The 20,459-nt window shown below is 40.5% G+C and overlaps 1 long non-coding RNA gene across 1 annotated transcript in view; it reads left to right on the top strand.

Annotated features, from left to right (window-relative positions):
* The window catches only part of LOC143844732 (uncharacterized), a 109,523-nt gene that overhangs the window by 77,114 nt on the left and 11,950 nt on the right, over window positions 1–20,459 (top strand). Inside the window, exon 2 of the long non-coding RNA XR_013234124.1 lies at window positions 9,263–9,365. This is a non-coding gene — a long non-coding RNA (uncharacterized LOC143844732). The remainder of the gene's footprint in view (window positions 1–9,262; window positions 9,366–20,459) is intronic.

The raw sequence follows: 20,459 nt of genomic DNA on the forward strand, positions 1-20,459 counted from the left end.
CTCCACACCTATGGCTGAGGCCAGGAAAATAACACTGAAAATACTGGCCTCTCTTCCTGAGAATCCACTCAACCTTCTAAACTCCACAAATCCGGGTAGCTCCTTTGTAAGAGTATACTGAAAGTGGGGTATTTGTTTAATTTATAATTTATTATAAATGCTTTTATAATTTATTATAAATGTATTAATGGATTGTTTTAAACTTGTTGTTAGCTGCCCTGAGCCAGACATGGGCAGAGTCTGCACTTACTTTCTTTATTCCATTGTCAATTCTGTTGAATTCAGATCTCTTTGAACTCGGGTCTTCCTCTCCCCCACCCCTCCCCATTGAAACAGGAAAGTCTACTGCAAGTGGTTAGGGAGGCTCAGAAGGTGGGGGGGGCAAGCCTCTTTCTTTTCTTGAAGGGGGGAGGGGAGCCAGACAGGGAACCTCTTTCTTTTCTTGGAGGGGTAGAGGAGAGGATCGAAAAAGGCAGAGGAGGGAGGAAAAATCCAGGACCAACAGAAGTTGAGAGAAATTAGGGGCTTCTCCTTTAAGGCAAGCGTGTCACATGACCAGATGTAGCCTATCAGAGGTTCTCTACCAAGGAGCTTTCTTTCCCAAATGGATATTGAGGATTAACAGCACTCTGAGATATCGCACAATAAAGGTAGGGTCACTCCGGATCAATCCTTCTTGCCGCAGAAGGAAAATTTAAATCGCCCCAAATCCAAACGGAAATCGCATTCTGTGTACAGGGCAGGGACTGAATCGATCTGGGATTGGAATAAAAGCTCCGTGCAGTTTACACCATGGAAAGGCAGCATTAATAATAATAATAATAATAATAATAATAATAATAATAATAATAATAATAATAATAATAATAATAATAATAATAATAATAATAATTTTAAAACATCCATAGGGAAGTGACTTTGTCTTCCTCTATCACTGGGCCAGATTTTACAGCCGAAAGTAGCCATTTAAAATTGCTGTGAGTGCCCCATCCTATTTTTGTACTTTAAAAAGTGTAGAGGATGAGAATAATATTGTTCCATGGACTCAGCAATTTGGGTAAAGTCTCTTTTTAAATGGTGTTTGTGGCCCATGGTGAAGACTTATGGCTGCCTTCAAATCTAGTTTGGCTCTCTGTCTTCTGACGGCAGGTGAATAGTTTTCTGTTTTGTTTAACATTCCCTCATTGACCTTCAGTGACCCTCCTTCCAGTTTATGTGTTTTTGTCTAGATTACTGTTTTTGTGTTTTACTGAATTACCTTTATTGTTTGATCTATATGCATTTTAAAATTTATTTTGTTCACTTCCTTGATGGCCTTGATCGGTGGAGAAGGCAGGGTATAAATTTTGTAATTAAATATAAACAAACAGACTTTATTGGCACAAATATATACTGGGAGTATCACCTGGTCCTGATGTAGCTGAAAGTCAGCATTTGCTTTTGAGCAGTTCTATAGTGTGGCACTTCAGTAACTTTTGTGCTTCAAACTTAGTTTAATCAGCCAAAGGCTGTTGCTAAACTGAGTATTTTTTTGTGTGTGCAGAGATTAATGTCTCCTAACCTATTCTATAGCCCAGCTATTATGACATAAACAGTCATATACCCTCAGATCTGTGCTGATGAATGTTGCTGTGGAACAGAGGAGAAGCAATTACTTCAGTGGCTTGTAATTAGAGAGGCACTTAATTCCCTAATAAATAACATATTTGTGGGTAGGGTTGCTCACTACACCAAACTTATGACAGAACTTATGAATAAGAGAAAAAGTTCCTTCTTCTATCCAAACATTTATTTGATCAACAAAGGTACATCAAAAGTTATCTTTATATGGTGGTGACGCACTACCTGTCAATTGATCGTGGCTGCATTATTTCTATGAGTGAATTTGATTCCTTTAAACCTTTCATTATATTTTAAATTATACATTAGATTTTAAATCCTCTTACAGCCTCTTTTTTCTAGTCAGCTAGCCATTCCAGGCTAGGACCCCCAAATGACCCCATTTGTTCCCTGGGATTTGATGAGACTTTCAGACTTTAAAACATTCCCTTTGGATTTGCTGATGTCTTCTAGGACTAAACTATGCTTACAGGGAAGGTTCTGATCTGGTGAGATGCTGTTTCCTTTATGGCGGACTTTGGGAGAAGTGAGGCCCACAAAATAAAAGCATTCTTTGTAGCGGTGGTTCTCAAAAACTATATTGATGGCTTTTTTGTGCCTTCATCATTCTATTATTTTTATTTTTTATAATTGTTTCACCTTGTATACACATAACATACAATACACCATTTAAAATGAACATATTAACCTATAAACCACTATAGTTACTGTTCTTAAGAATCCAAATCATTGACAAATTAGGTATTGTGAAGAAACAACTACAGCCCAGGATGGCTATGCACAAACTGTGAACTTCTGCCTAGGCTGACTTTCTAGTTAATGTCTTTTGTTTCTGTGCTTGTTGTTCCTCAAAGCACAAACTCCAAGGGAGGGCATATGCCATGCCATTTTTGCAAAGGAGAGAGTACTTTCAGTTTCTATCTATCTATCTATCTATCTATCTATCTATCTATCTATCTATCTATCTATCTATCTATCTATCTATCTATCTATCTATCTATCTATCTATCTATCTATCTATCTATCTATCTATCTATCTATCATCTACCAGCCTTCCCAAAGGCTCGGGGTGGTTCACAATAAAACAGAACAATACAGATAACAATACAGATGCCTTTTTGCATTTCATAGCCTAGGGTAGCCTGGTCTCATCAGATCAAAGGAGATGTAGGGCTGGCCCTCATTACTACTTGGAATAGATGGGGCCATAGATAGGTAGATGGATAAATGCTCATTTTGGTCCCAACTAAATGAATTCCACCAATTAACCTGGTATTGAGTTTAGACTGACTGGCCTATAATTTCTCATCTGGAATCTTTTCCTTAAAAAAAAAAAAAAAACAGATGGCTACATTAGCTACCTGCCAGTCCTCAGGAATGGAGGCAGAGTTTAGTGATAAATTGTATCTATTTGTTAGAAGATCTACAAGTTCACCTCTGAGGTCTTTTAGAACGGTTGGATATATGCCATCTGGCCCTGGTGATCTGTCAGCTTTTAATTGGTCCATCTGTTATAGGATCTCCCATCTCATCACCTCAGTCTGACTCAGTCTTTGACACCCCTCATGAAATGGGCAGTTCTGGAGTGGGCAAGCACCCCCCACCTTCCACAAGGAACAGTGAGGTAAAAAATGTATTCAGCTTCTCTGCCATTTCTCTATTGATCTTTAGTAATCCATTTTCATCATTAAATATAGTGCAGTTAGCTGCTCAGGGAAGGTGCAAGTCATTGGGAAGTATAGTTGGGGACCCAGGACTTTCCACTTGGTGTTTTAAGATACTCTGGGACTGACAAAGGAATAAATGTTGACTGTTTCAGCTCCTGGGCCCTGGATGAGAGGTAATGACAGAGGTGAAGTCAGAGAAGGCCGAGGGTGTCTCACTCCTACACTTGGCACCTTAGGCACAGCAGCATCCTTTTGTTTCATTATGGAACCAGAGCAGAGAGATCCTTCTCTGTCTTCCAGAGATTAAATAAGTGGCTGGTATAGAGAGGGACTTTTGTGGGATGGTATCTCATTTGCGTGAATCCCATTTCTAGCCATGTTCACTGTTCTTGGAGCCAGGTAATGACTGTCTTTTATCCACACTCTTAAAAATATCATTTTAAGATTTTAAGTTTTGTTTTACATCTGGATTTGCGTTTGCCTAGAGTATTTTTACAAGGTGCTCAGAGAAAAATAGCTCAATACAGTAACAAATCAGAAGCACAAAGCTAACTGAAGGCTCACTGGAGAAAAAGTCCTTAGTCTGCTCTAGAAAAAGAAACAAAAGGAATGATCCTTAGTGGGACTGTTCAAAAGTAAATTACATTTTATTCAATGGTTCTTGGGATTGGAGCCACGATTCCTTCAGTACCTCAAAGATTAAGGCCACAATCCTATGTACTCTTATACACTAAAGTCATACTGAAATTAATATGACTTAACTCTTAAAAAATCTACATAAGGTTGGGCTGTAAAACATTCATTCTGCCATAAGCCTTTGTAGGCAGCTTTCTGCCAGAAAGCATTTCATTTCTGATGTTCAGAACTGCCTTGCTTATAATTTCAGCTGTGCTGCTAACTAGGTCATCGTATCTTTTCGTATTGCCTTTTGGCTTTGTCTGATGGTCATTGTAATTTTTGCCAGATCCCTAGGGGCTCCTGAGGTCCCCGTACAATGGAAGAGTTCACCATCTCTAGTATCAGTTCACTGAGCCTGTATTAATTATGTTTGAAATGGTATTTCATGGAAGGAACTCTAAGGCACAAAACAAAGCAGAATAATCAACACCAACCATGAAAAGGTGTTAAAATATTTACCATTTTAATGTAATATCTTAATCCTGTAGAACTGAAAGATTTTTTTTAATGTTAATGGCAATTGTTTAGTCTGGAGTTGTTTTGAACACAGGGAAACAGCAAGTCAAAGAATCTGTCAAATTTAGATATAAAAGGAAGAAATTAACCAAGGGATTTCACACTGGGTTTGAAAGGAGGGTGGATCTCAGCCTTGTTGACAAAGGGTGGGGGAAAGCATGTAAGGATTATTTTTAAAAAAATACAGATAAATACAGTCCCTGAGTAAGACACCACTCTTCAAAAATGTTCATAGTGCAAAGTCCCTGAAACTGAACGTGTTAATCCTACATTTACACCCCATGTTCAGCTCGGGAGACACAACACAACAGGACATCCATTAGGAGCATTTGCCATGTTCAAGGGTTCTTGCATTGTGTTGTAAGGGGGAAAACTATTGCTGTGTTTTCACTAGCTAATCCCTTCTAAGTGTTTATTCCAATTGCAATATATTTCCATTTCTGGAACCAGGTGAGGGGATCGCTGCCAGAATTAGCCAGTTTTACTTAGCTTGTATAATACTTATACCCCATACTCTCAGTAAAAAATGTTAATCTGGGAACGGGGTCAACTTTTAACTTATTTATTTTTAAATAATTATTTTATGCCTTTCCCATACTTAAAGGCACCTTACAGATCCAATTTTTCTTGGGAGGGGGGAAGAAAATACAATAAAACATAACTACTCCCCCAGAAAATGCTGGCAGCCTGAACACCATTAAAAGTTCTAGTAAACAGTAGCCTTTACCATGACTCTACAGATCACCTTTGTTCTCCCCTCAGAGAGCCCATTCCATAGGGAAGAACCTATGATGGAAGAGGCATCAGCCAGGAGTGGGTACCCCAGCCTTTCTCAACATTTTTACCATTGAGAAACCCTTGCGGTGTACATGACCACCTGGGGCACCTCCTCTTCCCACCCCCACTGGGCCTGTCATTGGCCATTTTGGGAAGGGGCAATATCTTTCAGGGCCATCAAGAAACCTCAGAGCTTTACAAAACCCTGCTTGAGAAAGCCTGGGGTATGCCAAGCACATAGGGGTGAGAGGGACAAGTATCCCTGTCCCGGTCCTATATAAAGCAGGGTTTTATTGGTATCAAGACGTGGACCCATGAAACTCTCAGGGGAGGGAAATTCTGCCCCTTCACACTGGCCCCTACCTTCTTTGTCTTTGTAGAATTCTGCCTCTCCTTTTCCTCTTTTCCCTTTTTCCAGGCTTTTCTTTCTTCCATTTTCCATGCTTCCTCTTACTGCAAGCTTTTCTCCACTTACAACCTCTTTTCTCTTGCAGTGGTTGATCCGTTCGCATTTTTGGCTCTTTCTCTTTGCAGTCTTTTCTCCATACTGTCCGCCTCAAGTTCCTCCTCTTATCTTTCTTTTCCAGTACCCCCAATTTATATACTGTCAGTCTTCCAACTATTTCCCGAACCCAGGGAAGAGCACCTAGTGTCAACCAGGGCCAGGGCCTTTTCAGTCCTGGCCCCGACCTGGTGGAATGGGCTCCCAGGTGAGCTGCGGGTCCTGCGGGAACTTTTGGCAGAGCTCTTTTATCAGGTCTATGGTAGAGGCTGGGGACGGCAAGGAAGATCGATGCCACCCCCCCAGGTGTGGATAGTAAATTGAATCATCTTGACCTTCTTCCTTGCCCCTCCAGTAGTGAGGATGGGTGGGTGGGGTGGTTCTGCCATGTTCTGTGATTTTATGTCTTTTAATGGGGGTTTTAATGGGTTTTATTGGATACTGTAACCTGCCATGAGCCGGCTTCGGAAGTGGTGGGAAATAAATCTAATGATGATGATGATGATGATGATGATGATGATGATGATGATGATGATGATGGTGCTAATAATAATGATAATGATAATAATAATAATATTTTGTCTACTAGGTTTGCCAACCACCATGTACAAGCTGGAGATCTCCAGGAATTATGTCTGATCTCAAGATAGCACAGATCAATTACCCTAGAGAAAATGACAGCTTTGGATGGTGGTCTCTATGGCATTATATCCCCCTGAGCTCCTCTGAGGCTGTACTTCCCAAATCTCCAGAATTTCCCAGTTGGTATCCCTATACTCCACTAACTACTTGTGCCTGTCCCAGCCACTGCTGCATGAATTGTCTAGGCCCAAGCCCTACTACTTTGGTTGTTAGAAATTCCCACAGTGATCTAAGCTGATGTTCTCAATTTTGAAAACATCCTCAACTTTTAAACTATTTTTTTTATTTTTATAAAAATCTAGATGTTCCTCTAGATCTATTGAAATATGTCTGAGCATAGTCTTGTTATATGGATTTTTAAAATCTGCATGTTGTGGTCATGTTCCAAATTAGATAATGAGCTATTTGACTTGGGTCCAGAAGGTAATCAGCAGTCGGTGAAATATCTTTTAAAAATGACAAGTGACCCATAGAACTCACATCTTAAGTAATTTTACTGCCATGGTTGTGAATTAATGGATGTTTCCTGAATGAATTTAAAAGCCAGTCCCACATAGCGTATATTTCAATAGTTCAATATAGCTGCAATTAGTGCATGAAAGACTGTGGTCATCCACATGCATGCATGATTGAGTATTGTTTCAAAGGACTTGAACCTGGAGGACTAAGGCAAACTTATCAAATGCTAATTTTTAAGGTATGTTTCTCATTTTAACCTGATATTGCACAGTCCTGCCATAGGTTGGATCTCACCAGTCATTTGCATTAATGGAAGAGGGAGATTTTCAAGTTTTCCTCTCCTACCTCCGGCTTCAAAGTAGTTCCTCATGCTGTTCCAGGAGGATCTCCCTCTCCTCCAGGAGCAGCACTTCAGGAAGACCTACAGTGTCTTACACTGGGGAAAGTCTGAGAAGCTTCATTCTGCTAATGAAAGTCCTTCAGTTGACAGTATGGGTGACAGCTCTGGGTTGGGAAATACCTGGAGTCTTTGGAGTGGAGTCAGTAGTGGGCAGGATTTGGGGTGAGGAGGGACATCAGTGTTGTATAATGCTATGGTGTTGACCTTCAAAAACAGCTGTTTTTTCCAGGGGAACTGATCTCTTTAGTCTGGAGATGTCCTGTAATTCCAGGAGAGCCCCAGATCCCACCTGGGGTCTGGCATCCCTAGTTGGCAGAAATAATTGGTAGGCTCCAATCCACAGTTGCTACTTCTCATTGTGTTTGTGTTAAGGTGCTATATTTTATGCATTGTTTCAGGAGGGGAACTGTGTTGGTTTGCAGTAGAAAAATCCAATAGCACCTTCGAGATTTCCTACTTGTACATACCAAAGGGACATTTGATTCTTGAAAGCTTATACCCCCCCCCAAAAAAAAATCTTGTTGGTCTGTCAAGTGCTACGGGAGTCGATATGCATTGAGCTCCTATAATATGCATATTTCCTTTAGAGGTTGCTTTGCAGCAGACAAGATGATGCATGTCTCCTGTCACCGTTAAGCAACCTGCCATCTGACTGATGGCAGGGGCCTAGGGGTAGAGAATAACAAGAAGGATGCATGGTTTGTCCATGCTTATTTGAGGCCTCAAGCAGCCTGAGCAGGTGCAAATAAGATCTGCACAGGCGCACACATTATTGATTTGCACCTGCATGGCAAAGCCTCTAAGCAAGCACGGTGTTTTTACAGTGCAATGAGAACCTCCACCATCACCTTGGCCTTTGCATAAGTTTGTGACTTTAGTGGTACATAGGGGCGATGCAGATCAAATGCATCTGCATGAGTCACACAACAAAGCTTTCAATCAGAGTCCCATCTTCACTCTGGAGGGCGGCCACCCTAATTAAATGATATTCTAGATTAATCCGCAACAGCCTTGGATGGCTGCTGAAAACTATCAAGGTGCCAGTCAAATGCAGAGGACCCTTTGGAGAGATATGGAAGAGTTTTTGCACTTCACACATCTGATTTATAAGCCAAACAAATTGTCGACTTACCTTTGGGAGTTCAAAGTGGTTGGCAACAGAGTTGGACTAATTCAGGAGAACATTCAATAGTCAGTGACCCTTTTGCTGTTAAGGAGTCAAACTTCACACTATTTCTGCTACAAATGTCTATTGTTCAGACCATACCTTAAAATGTTTGCTATAGTATAAAATCTGTGTGGGGAACAGATCAGGAAAGTTTGTCCTTTTTAATTACTGATTGAGTGTTCTTCTATCAGCGTGATTGGTTTAAAATCCACTGTGAATTAGAAGGAAGTTTTGAGATAAATAAAGGTGTAGCATAGTGATAAGGGAAAGGATGGCTTTACTATTAAATGCCATAATCTTCAAATGAGGCAATCTTGGATATCTGATCAAGATTAGGAGACTTAGGAGTCCCTGGAAACTTCAGTGAATGCTAATTCATTAATGCCTAGGAAGGCAAACGTGGTTTAGATGGTGGTGTTTACAAGGCCAATAGGGATTGTTTGTGGTTCTTGTCCGATTGCTGAGTTACAGGCACTTCAACAGGTCATATGGCCAGTAGCTGTCAGCAGGGATGCTAAAGCGTCAACTAATTTTGCTTGCATCCTACTTGCAGGCTGTAATCAGGAAACCTATTATTCATTGAGTTGTTTGGATATGTCCAAATGAATGCAGACATAACAGTTTGCATGATTAGAAGCTGCTTCTCACAGCTGCCATCCCCTCCCTGTCTGCTGCTCCTGCCTCCAATTGTTAAAGGCATACAGTTAGAAGAAGAAGAAGAAAAATCTGGATGAGATTTTTTGAGTGGAGAATGACTACTTGTGTCTCTCTGTGTCTTTGCTATCTGCCCATAAACTTGCTGATGTTGTGATTATTTCTTCTGATCCGTTCAGGATATATGTGGCTGTTCTAGCGCAAAAAGCAAGACATGGATCCTTCCATAAAAGACATACCTGCTTGCAGAAGATAAACAGTGAATGATGGCCTGTTTGACAAGTAGGTGATGCCAGGAAATATGTTTATGTTTTCTTGTTATCAAGAGGAATTAATTCATGGACACACTGCTACAAAATACAGCATCAATTTGTTACTTATTACCAAGGCATGACTTGGTCCTATAGCTCAAGTAGTATTATAGGTTCTAGCTATGGATGGGCATGAACTGGGAAAATGCAATTTATTCCAGTTCATGGTTCCTGGCATGCTCAGTTCTTGGGCCACAAAGTGTCACAGACATTTATGCAGTAAATGAAATGGTTTGGATCATGAGGCTTGTGATGCAGTAGAATGCTCCCTGCCCCAGCATGCTAGAGGCACCAAACCCACAGAGGATCTTTGGCTAACCATCCTTTACCTGCCCTCCAAGTTTGGTGAGGAATGGATTTATGGAATCAATGTTATCCCCTCCCCCGGAAGGCATCACCAAAGAAAATACTTTCTAGGGAGATTATAGGTTCAGGTTCCGCAGGTTCAGGATCACAAGTAAAAACATGGCAAGAATCAATTTGGCTCAGGGAGGGCCATTTTTACAGCAGTTTTTCATCATTACTGTGAGCTAGTGATGTCAGAAACAAATATTGGGAAGGAGAGTTCACTACTGAGCATGCCTGAAGAAGAAGCTTGGTTCATACTAAGGGCAATATGAACTGTTTTAACATGAGATGATGGAACCATAACAAAAAGCAGGACTACAAAAAGGACTAATGAAATCCCCCGCAACCACAACTTCCCCCAGATCAATGGCACACACTTCTAATGCTCTTAAAATGCACCTCCATCCTTAGTCATTGCAGAACCTCTTTTGGCATCTGGCTAAGATCCAGCACATCACTGTTTAATGAAAGCACTTCCACCAAATTTACAATGCCCACAGCTTCCAACCTGTAAAATGGTCACTGTGCAAACTTTCTTCAACTTTCTTATGGCAATTTGTAAAGGGAGAAGAGAATTTCTCCTATGGCAATTTGTGAAGCGGAAAGAAACACCTGGTACCAGATGCGACAAAAGTCCGAAGAGCCCCGTACTAAACCTAGAAAACATGAAAGAAAAACTTCTGGCCAAGTTACTTTCTGTCATTAGAACGTATGGCAATCATTGGGATTTGCAGAGAAGTGGACTCAGAATTGCAGACTTAGATATAAAAGTCAAAGTCTAGTTTCTTTCCTGAGATTGTCTTCTGTTGAGATTGTCATTAGCTGGCTTTCCTTTCCTAACAAGCAATAGCCCTAGGCATATACACCTTGAACTGCATATCACCTGTTAATCATGCTGACTGCAGTGTGGTAACTCAGCTTATTAGGTGAGTTCAGCACTGAAAAAGACTCTCTGGTGTACTTGATGGACTATAACTATTGCAGTACAGCACTTATCTTAACCATGTAACCACAGTGAGCATTTACTTTCAGTTTACTGATTGTAATTCAAGAGGCAGACAGGATTAAATATTGTGGGGCAATATAAAGAATTTGGGTGGGTTCTGCTCTTGGAATTATATGGCCCATCACAGATATTTTTGCTAGTTTTTAAGGTTTATAAAATGGATTTGACCCACCTCCCTATAGGGGTGTTTTCTTGGATGACACAGAAATGGAATTTTGCAACAACTTAAAGGCTAACATTTGCTGTGGGGCATGCTTTTGTGGGATTGACCTATTTGGTAAAACATATGAAAGGAACTACCAATATAACAAGGTACAATTGCCTGAAGTGGGTTGTGTCACACAAAGTCTTTTGACCCAATATGTTTGTTAGCTTTTTATGTGCTACAAGACACTTTGCTATTTGTGCTAGGTTAGTGTGACTAAGCAAAGAATATCTTTCAGTCAAATATATATAGAAAAAGCACAGATCGAGGAGACCCTGATAATGATTTTGCTTTCTTTGGAGGCTTACTCAGTAACTATGTTATACTTCACAAACAATGGTTTCAGTTTCAGGAACAGAAGCTCACATGCTGAATACAGGGGAAATAAACAAGATTTATGAGAGCCAGCTTGGAGTAGTGGTTAACACCGGTGGCTTCTAATCTGGAGAACCAGGTTTGACTCCACGCTTCTCAACATGTAGCCAGTTGGGTGACCTTCAGCTAGTCACAGTCCTGTTAGAGCTGTTCTCACAGAGTAGTTCTGTCAGAGCTCTCTCAGACGCACCTACCTCATAGGATGTCTGTTGTGGGGAGAAGAAGGGAAGGCGATTGTAAGCCACTTTGAGACTCCTTTGGTTAGTGAGAAGCAGGATATAAAAATCAATGCTTCTGTTAAAAAAAATCTGCCCAATCCACCTGTACCTGAAAGCTTAATAACACTGAGGTTTACAAGACTGTATTCCCCATACCCCCTTGTAAACTAGTCCTCAAGGAAACCAAGCTGATAATGTTTAGATGACCCTGCCCCCATAAACATACATGCCATGATATATTATATTGCAGAAGTATAAGTTGACCAGATTGTCCCACTTTTGGCAAATTGTACTTATGTTGAAATTAAATATATATATATATATATATATATATATATATATATATATATATATATATATATATATATATATATATATATATATATATATATATATATATATAACAATACTATTTTTGCATTCTATGCATTCTGTAGAGCTTTCCCATCAACTTTAATGTCAACGGCATCTAAAGGGAAGTGTATTCTAGCAGTCTGAAATTTGGCAGTGTGGGGAATGCTTCAGCCCTGCTGAGCTTTGTTCAGTTTGGTTGGGAAACTATGAAGGGACAGACCTGAGAAAGGGTGTGTGTTGATTCCATTGAAAACAATGGGAAATAATAGTGAAATAGAATTATGAAAATAAAAACCATAATATCAAAACAAGAGCCAAACAACACCACACCGAAACAATCCCAAACAAAAGAAGTGAAACAAATTCCCACGCCAAAGTCTGCTTCTCAGATGAGCGTGCTTCATTTTAAATCTGTTTTTCTCTGCCACAAATATCAGCTAGGATAGGGTTTTCCACTTCCTACTATTGAATTACAAGTGAGGGCAGTAATTTGGAAAATACATTCATGATTATGAGCCCATTCCTTTTGTTACAGTCCCCATTGTGCAAGTACTCTTGAGTGAGTAACGATAGGAAACTAGTTTCTGCAAAAAGGCATTTAATTTTGTGATGAGTTTTTTTTTAATATGTCTACTGAGACAACAAAAAGAAAATGAAGGCAAATAACCAAGGAAAGAAATAAAGAAGGGAGGAAGGGTCTTATATTGGAAAAGTTTTGAAACAAATACTTTAGAAAGTGAAATGAGATTATAGCAACCCTCCATATAAAGTAATTAAAATATGTCCGGTGGTTCAGACAGTAAGAAATAGTTCACAAAACCATAACTGGCATGGCAGGATAGAATAGCTGGAAGGGTGGTTGTTGCAAACCGTTTTCTATGATGATTGAATAAAAGTAGATCATGAAGTGTCATTCTATCCTTAAGGAGCTTGAGGATGCCATTAATGAGTAAATACGGGGCAGGGTAAAAGCCGGTATGACCTGGAACAAGCCAGAATGGGCATTAAACAAACAAGGTAAAGGTAAAGATATCCCCTGTGCAAGCACCGGGTCATGTCTGACCCTTGGGGTGACGCCCTCCAGCGTTTTCATGGCAGACTTAATACAGGGTGGTTTGCCAGTGCCTTCCCCAGTCATTACCGTTTACCCCCCAGCAAGCTGGGCACTCATTTTACTGACCTTGGAAGGATGGAAGGCTGAGTCAACCTTGAGCCTGCTGCTCCCAGCCTCATGGGCAGAGCTTTCAGACTGCATGTCTGCTGCGCCACAAGACCAACCTACTCTGTTACAATTTGCACTATATTTGCCATATGTGGGTTCACCTGAAAACATTGCTGTTCACCTGAAAACAATAATATCACATAAGCAGGCCAAAATGTACTATAACCCTCAACAGTGAAGTGGGAACCATCTTTCCTGTATAGGTATGATGAAATATGGAGAAGAGCATATATTGATTCTAGATAACTCAGTGCAATATAAATAATGCAGTTCATATATAAGTTATATACATAACTCAGAGTATTGGACTAGATTTTGAAGATCCAGGTTCAAATTCTTACTCTACCACAGAAGCTTGCTGGGTGACCGGTGTCCTGTCACACTTTTATAAACCCTGCCTCACAGTGTTGTTTTGAGGATAAAATGGAAAATTGTAAGTCACTATGGATCTAAGGAGAAAGGTGGGGTATAAATGATATAAATAAATAAGCAGGTAAAAAACATTCTGGGTGGTACAACTCGAGAAATGTCCGCGAAGCTAAACTAAAGGTGTGTGTGCTTAAAAACAGACTTTAAAAAAAAGCATTTCAGTGGAACTTAATATCAAGTGATGTATTCAGGATCAAGACACCAGAATATTATAGATAGTGGCTGAGTGTCTATGATGGACACTACTAAATGCCAGGCTCCAGGTGCTAAAATAACAGCAGCAGATAGTGAAAGGTTGGAAATCCTTACTAGGCAGAGAGGACAGGAAGGACAAGCTGCCCCAAGCATTCTGATTGGCCACCAACATCTGAGAGGGAACTAATATTCTAGCTGTGTGCTGAGAGAGGGGGTCAGTCTGATTTGAGTCTATTCTGATAGAATCTGTGGGTCTGTGCTTAGTTGACCATCCACTCTGAGGTGTTTGAGAACTGAGTTTTCTACTGACATCTAATCCACACAGTGTCAGGATTACTGTAGCATATATTTGGCAGTGGGAATTTGGGTACTGAGGTATAAACTGGACTGAGACTGTTTTCTGTTTTCACACTGGGAACTTCACTGCCTTGATTCCCATGTGGGAGCACAAATCTGGAGTAGATGAGATGCACCGGGTCAAATGCTCTCTCGTGCAAGAGCAGGAAGAGGTGGGGCAACCTTCCCTGCCTCAATCTCCAGCCTGCAGCCTGGTGTGGAGCCTCCAGTGTGAAAGTGGTCAGAATGGGGAAGTGTGTAGTGCCTCTCCATTCTCAGACCTTCACTGGTCCTTTAATATGGTATTGTTTGCTTTCTACCCTATTAGTTAGAATAACTGATAGTATATTGTCAACATGTTAGATCTCCCATTTTGAAAAGTTGTTTTTCATCTCCCAAGCACAACCATTTTGTTAGTTTTTCCCTGTAATAGAGGCAACTTGACTGCAACAGTAATAAACTCTCATCTTCTGAAATTAAATATAAAATGTCTGCCTTTAATGAGTTGTAAACAATAAATAGAGATTTTTTTTGTTTCAGCTGAAATTTCAAACCAATGGGCTTCTAAGAAATGTAGTCTGATTCTTGTTTTTCTATTTCATATCTACTTTCTGTACAGTTTTCAGAACAGTTTTAAGATCCTGATTTTCTAATTTTTTTTAAATAGAGCAATGAAAAAGAAGGCAGACTTGATGGGGCTACATTAGCTCATTAAATACTAAAATACCATTTCTATTTTACATAATTTAACATGGCAAACTATAAAAAGGTGAAAACTACAACCCCTAGGCATACATTTAAAACATCCTCATTTAGATGCTAATTTTTATTCCTGGTGTATGGCATGTTTTTTTTTTTAAACCATTAACAAAGAGGCAGATTACTTAAAAGGCATTATTAGGCAAATATGTATGAGTTTTCTGATACCAAGTGGCCTTTTATGACTGAATAGAGCTTCTAAGTAGAATAACATGGAGATATTTGTTTTAAAAGAGAAGGAAAAATACCAGATTTTTAAAAAGGAAAAACAGTAATTAAATATATTGTATATCATTGCAGGGATTTTTTTAACAAAAAAAACAAACCATGCAATACCTACACATCTTATGGTCCATAGGTGATCTGCATTATCAGCTAAATTCAGTGATGCCTCTAACATTTGTGTAGTAATAAAATGAACTGTACCACTGCTTTGTTTAAAGCGAAATAACATGCCTGCTTCCTTGTGCTAATAACATCGCACTGACAGAAGAGTGAGAGAGAGAAGGTAACAGGCAAGTGCCTTGTCTCCAGCTGAGCTCATGGCCAGCAGAAAGGATGATCTTAAAATGAAAACTGCTCAGACAGAAATAAACGTATTCTCTTAGATCAGGTCATTGAGAATTCCAGAGAAGGGACTTCTCTGTCAAAATAGCACACTTTTGTATAAAAAGTGTTTTCCCTATTCACAATTCATGCAAGCTGGTTTTCTGAATGCAGTGGAGTTGAAACATTATGTTGTTCTTTTTCTGTGGGTGCGAGTAGAGTAAGGGAAGGATGGAAATCTCTTTGGTGCCCTGTTAGTATGCTCCTAAGCAGAATTATGCACTTCTAGCCCATCATAGTCAAAGGGATGAGAAAGTGTAACTCTGCTGAGATTGTACTGGAGGTCTATGAGGCTAATATATAACATGACCAGAGAGCTGTGTTGTTTGGACTCATGTGCAGCACTTTATCACCTCGCAAACTACCATCCTATCGTTGTGCTGTTGTGTCCAATGGACACAAGGTTACAGCATTGTTTGTTCTTAAGTTGGCATGCCTCTTTTGCCAAAGTTGTTGGATTTGTATGATCTTCAGGAAAATAATTTTTTTAAATTAGAGATCGCAGAACGCTAACTAGGAGTGACTCCACAAACAGTTGGGTGGGTGCCAGCCCCCAATAAAGGCAAATTAAATGAGATGAGTGAAAATTAAATTTCATCAACACTGTTTGATAAATTCAACAACTGTTTTGTGAATGAGATTACTGTAAAATGGTATATAATTCCGTAGCTGTTTCAGTTCGTCTTTTAGGTAAGGGGCGAACCCTGGTTAGGAGGTCATTAATTTTCCCCCCGTTTGGTCTGCTCTCCCTTAGTGCCTTTAGAATTAATAGGACTGCATATTAATCTGTGGCTCATACTTCTCTTTATAGGAGAAGGTGGTGGGAAGAGAAGAGCCTCTATTTATGCCATTAACTTTCATTGACAAATAAAGACTGTTCTGCCTGCTGGGCTGTCATGTCAGATGCTTGGGTACAGCTGGGCCACTGATACATTTGATATTTTATGTGGTTACAAAGGGATGGAGAGGGGAAGGTAGAATCTGCAGCACACACAATGCAGAATGTAAAACTGCATGCAGTGAATATGTGCCTTGCCTAGAACCAATCTTCAGATGTCAGTTATCCATATTGCACAATAAGCAGCTGTTACAAGAGAGCCTCACAGCTGTAAGCAGGTTTAAGATTAAAACAGTGGGGTGCAAACCATGTTTTTACAGACTGTCAAGCAGTCATATCTTTGAGACCCTTTGATAGCTACCAGAGCACTCTTTGTACATTTCAATGATTAATTTGTTGGTGGTTGGAAAATTGGGGGAGGGGGGAGGGGAGAAGGGAAGCATCAGTAGGACTAAGTGTTTTAATTATTAAGGCTTGCTTATTTCATGAAAAGCAGAACTTTTTGCAGCACACAAGGGGGTGCTTACATAATACTTTGATTAAGTTTAAAACAGATTTTACTACAAGTAACACATAGGAATTTGTTTGCTTCTATTGCTATCTACCCTGTCCATTGAGCCCTTTGCAATCACTTCCCTACAGCTTTTTATTTTTGTTAGAAAAAAAGAGGTGCCTGCATCCATATATAAGCTTGCACCAATTATCCCTCTCAGGGCTTTGGAGAGCACCCTCCCAAAGGTGCTGGGACTCAGTACTGGTGAATGCCGCCCCCCAAATCCTGCTTCCCTCTACATATCTTGTCCTTGTAACAGACTATAAATCTTCTGTATTGCGCCCAGCAGTGTTACTATATTTGTAGCTAATTGCTAGTGACAAATAGTGTATTTGGTGGTTGGGATATTAAATATAGATCTCTGACAACTTCACACTATTGATCCATTGAAATAATAGTTAATTAATGGCTATTGCACTAGTTTTCAACCTTGAGGCTGCGAACCCATTTGGGATTGCTTGGCCCCTTCTCCAGGGTTGCCAGGTTGCTTGCCACCCTGCCGCAGTGGGTGGCAGCAGGTAGGCAGCGGTGCGTGGAGGTGGGTGGTGGTGGTGGCGGGTGGAGGCAGGTAGTGGTGGTGGCAGCGGCGGCGGGTGGTGGGCGGAGGTAGGTGGTGGTGGAGGCAGCGGCCAGTGGCTGGCAGAGGTGGGCGGAGGTGTCAGAGATATGGCACTGGCCGCCTCCACGCTGTCTCGAATGTTGTGTACCTGAATGCATACCCGCGCACCCACGCATGCTGCCCGCCCGCACACGCACCAGCGCCCACCGCCTGCATGCATGCCACCTGCATGTGTGCATGCCACTGCAAAAGTTGAGGTTGTGACACCAGTAAGGTAGATAACTGCTGGGCTATTGTGAAACTGCAATTTCGGGTTTAATTACCCCAACCCAAAATATGCAAAAATAATATATGTTGTTAACATAAAGGTGGGCCATAATGGAAGGGTGCCTCACACAGAGACACCTTCATGCACTGAAGCCCATGATTTGTCTCTGAACAGATTGGTGCATATAGAAACCAAAGACTGATTATGGAGTCAGTAGGGCCCCTCAACAAACCTAGGAAGCCAGGCCAGGTCTCCATCTTGTTTTGGGTTCAGTAGATTTTTTCTCTTGCCCAGAGAAGCCAGGCCAGATTTCCATCTGGTCTGAGCTGGACTTGAACCTTGTCTTCTACTTCCTGCTTGCCCAACTGACTGAGCTAAATGTGCACATTATGGAAAACCATCCCCTCACAACCAAAGACCATTAGACTATCAACAGGAAAGGAATATCCCTTCCAGGTACTAACTGCAACTTCTTATGTCTCTTTTGGACAGTGTAATTTCTTCCCAGCAGCATCTCTTACCCCTAAATGTCTCCCATTGTACTCCCCCCAGAGTCCTTCCTGATTAAACAATACAGGGCCATCGGCAACACATCATACCTAGCCAAGATATTGTTCCACTTGATGAGTTTATTCAATACCTTCTATTCTAATGATCTCATATGCTACACACCCTATCAGATTCATCCATAACTCACAACCAATCATAAATCACCTACCTCCTAGTGGGCAGTCACTGGGCTGGCCTGGGAATTTCAAATTCTATATCAAGCCTTGTACACCCCCAATGTGGGTGAGTTGTGTTGATCTCTCCACAACTGGCATCCTTTTTTTGCTGCTCGGACCCAAGACAGGTGCAGTATGTCTCTTAGCCTTTCCCCCTGTAGAACTTAGTGTGTGCATGTTTTTGCTTGTGTATGTTTTGAATGTACCCCAGTATTTTCCCCAAATAAATTTCCTTGAGCATAAGCTTAATTGTTGTCTTCATGTAAGAAGGGTTTTTCTCAGGGAACGGATCTCGTAAAAATCGGTAGAAAAAAGATCCTGCATTACCCAGCCTCTTGCTATATTCATGATTCCCCAAAATGAGGGATCTAGTTTGGGTAACAAAGTCATAGGAAGAATTTTGCTGTGGCAAGAGCCATTGAGGGATGGAAGGCATCATAGTTGGAGTTCAGAGGCTAAGCAGGGCAGTGACTTGAGTGGGAGACTACCAAGCTTTTGCTGGTGTTGCCATAAGTTAGTTGTAACTTGACAGCACTTATGTAGAGCTCATTGACTACATCAAAATTGACTGGTTTGTTCATGCTTTTAAAAAATGATTGGTTTCCAATTGGGACACAGCAATACCAAGGCTGAGGGAAACTATGACACCGGTACACTGTGTGCATGAAATGCTGTCAGTTTCACAGAAAGTAACCCACTGAACTAGAGCTCGTAACAAGCAGCCAGTCTGCTTGATGAAAAATTGGCTCCCTGATCATGACTAATAAGGAAAATGTAAAGTGAACCAATGGGTGTTTAAGCCTTTGTCAGCATGGAACTCCAGTGTAATATACTGAGATAAAGGGCCAACATTCATGTCACACGGGAGTTCCATGACTAGACATCCCATAGCTTTTGTTCTCCATGTGGGACTCTGAGTTTGATCAGAGTAGCAGAACTGAGGGAGGAAGGCTAATTCTTCCTTTGCATAGCTTCCTTAATCAAAAGGAATTCTTCCGATCTGCTGCTAGTTCCTATAAAAATAAACCTCAAGTTCCTGATGATAAAAGCATTGTTCTTTAAGGTGTCACAAATAATTTAAAAAACATTAGGATATTCAGGACATAACTGACCTCTCATGTATCCTATAGATTTGCACTGAAGAGTGGAGACGGGAATTCGGCCAGGTGGTGCAGATTCCAACAGGTATATGGTTTGGGGATTGTTGTTGTTTTTTCTTTCTGGGCCATAGCTTTGTATGTATGTCCAAACCACTTCCAACACATTTCCACTCCACCACACATGGTCATGTTAGCCAGCAGTTTCCATGAAGTAGGTTTCTAAAAGCTGTAAAATGAGAACTGGCTGTAGACAGAGACAAAGTAGTACGAGAAAGCCATGATTAATGCAATTGCATTAAAAGAATCTTTATATGTGCAATCTGTCACAAGAATATTGTCTCTGGGTACTATCATTTAATTCTAATAAATTATTGTGAGAAGGTATGTATGAAATTGAAAGGTAGTGATTGTAGTATTTGGGAATAGGAATAGGTAATGTGTCACCTGGGTTTCATCTTGAAACAGAAGTTCATAGTAAGTTAGCAGGTAAGTGCATTTCAGTACTGCCTTTCTAAGTTAGCAGGTAAGTGCATTTCAGTACTGCCTTTCAGTACTGCCTTTCCACATTTCATTGGCCAGGACAGACTTAAAAATCAATTCCATAACTGTATTTTACATATCTAATGTTGACATGGCCTTCTATATGAATTGTATAGCTGTGGCCTCAGAAACAACACATTCTTTTTGGTGAAACATAAGGATGCTTTTCAAGATTTAACCCTGCTTGTCAAACAATTAGTATTCTCATTATTGCAGCACAAGAATAGTGAAGTTTGATCTGTTTAGATAATGGCAGGCATTTTTAGGCTTCGGCAAAAAGACTACCCCCCCCCAGGCCTCAGTAAAATTGTCAAGCGTTGACCGGTCCCCAGTGATAAAAAGGTTGGGGACCACTGCACTAGATAACTAATAATTATATTTTATTCTAATGTTCAATTGGCTCAACCATTAGGTTCCTAGCTTTCTGAA

This window comes from Paroedura picta, chromosome 9 (assembly GCF_049243985.1).
Source record: "Paroedura picta isolate Pp20150507F chromosome 9, Ppicta_v3.0, whole genome shotgun sequence".
In the NCBI taxonomy this organism is placed as follows: domain Eukaryota; kingdom Metazoa; phylum Chordata; class Lepidosauria; order Squamata; family Gekkonidae; genus Paroedura; species Paroedura picta.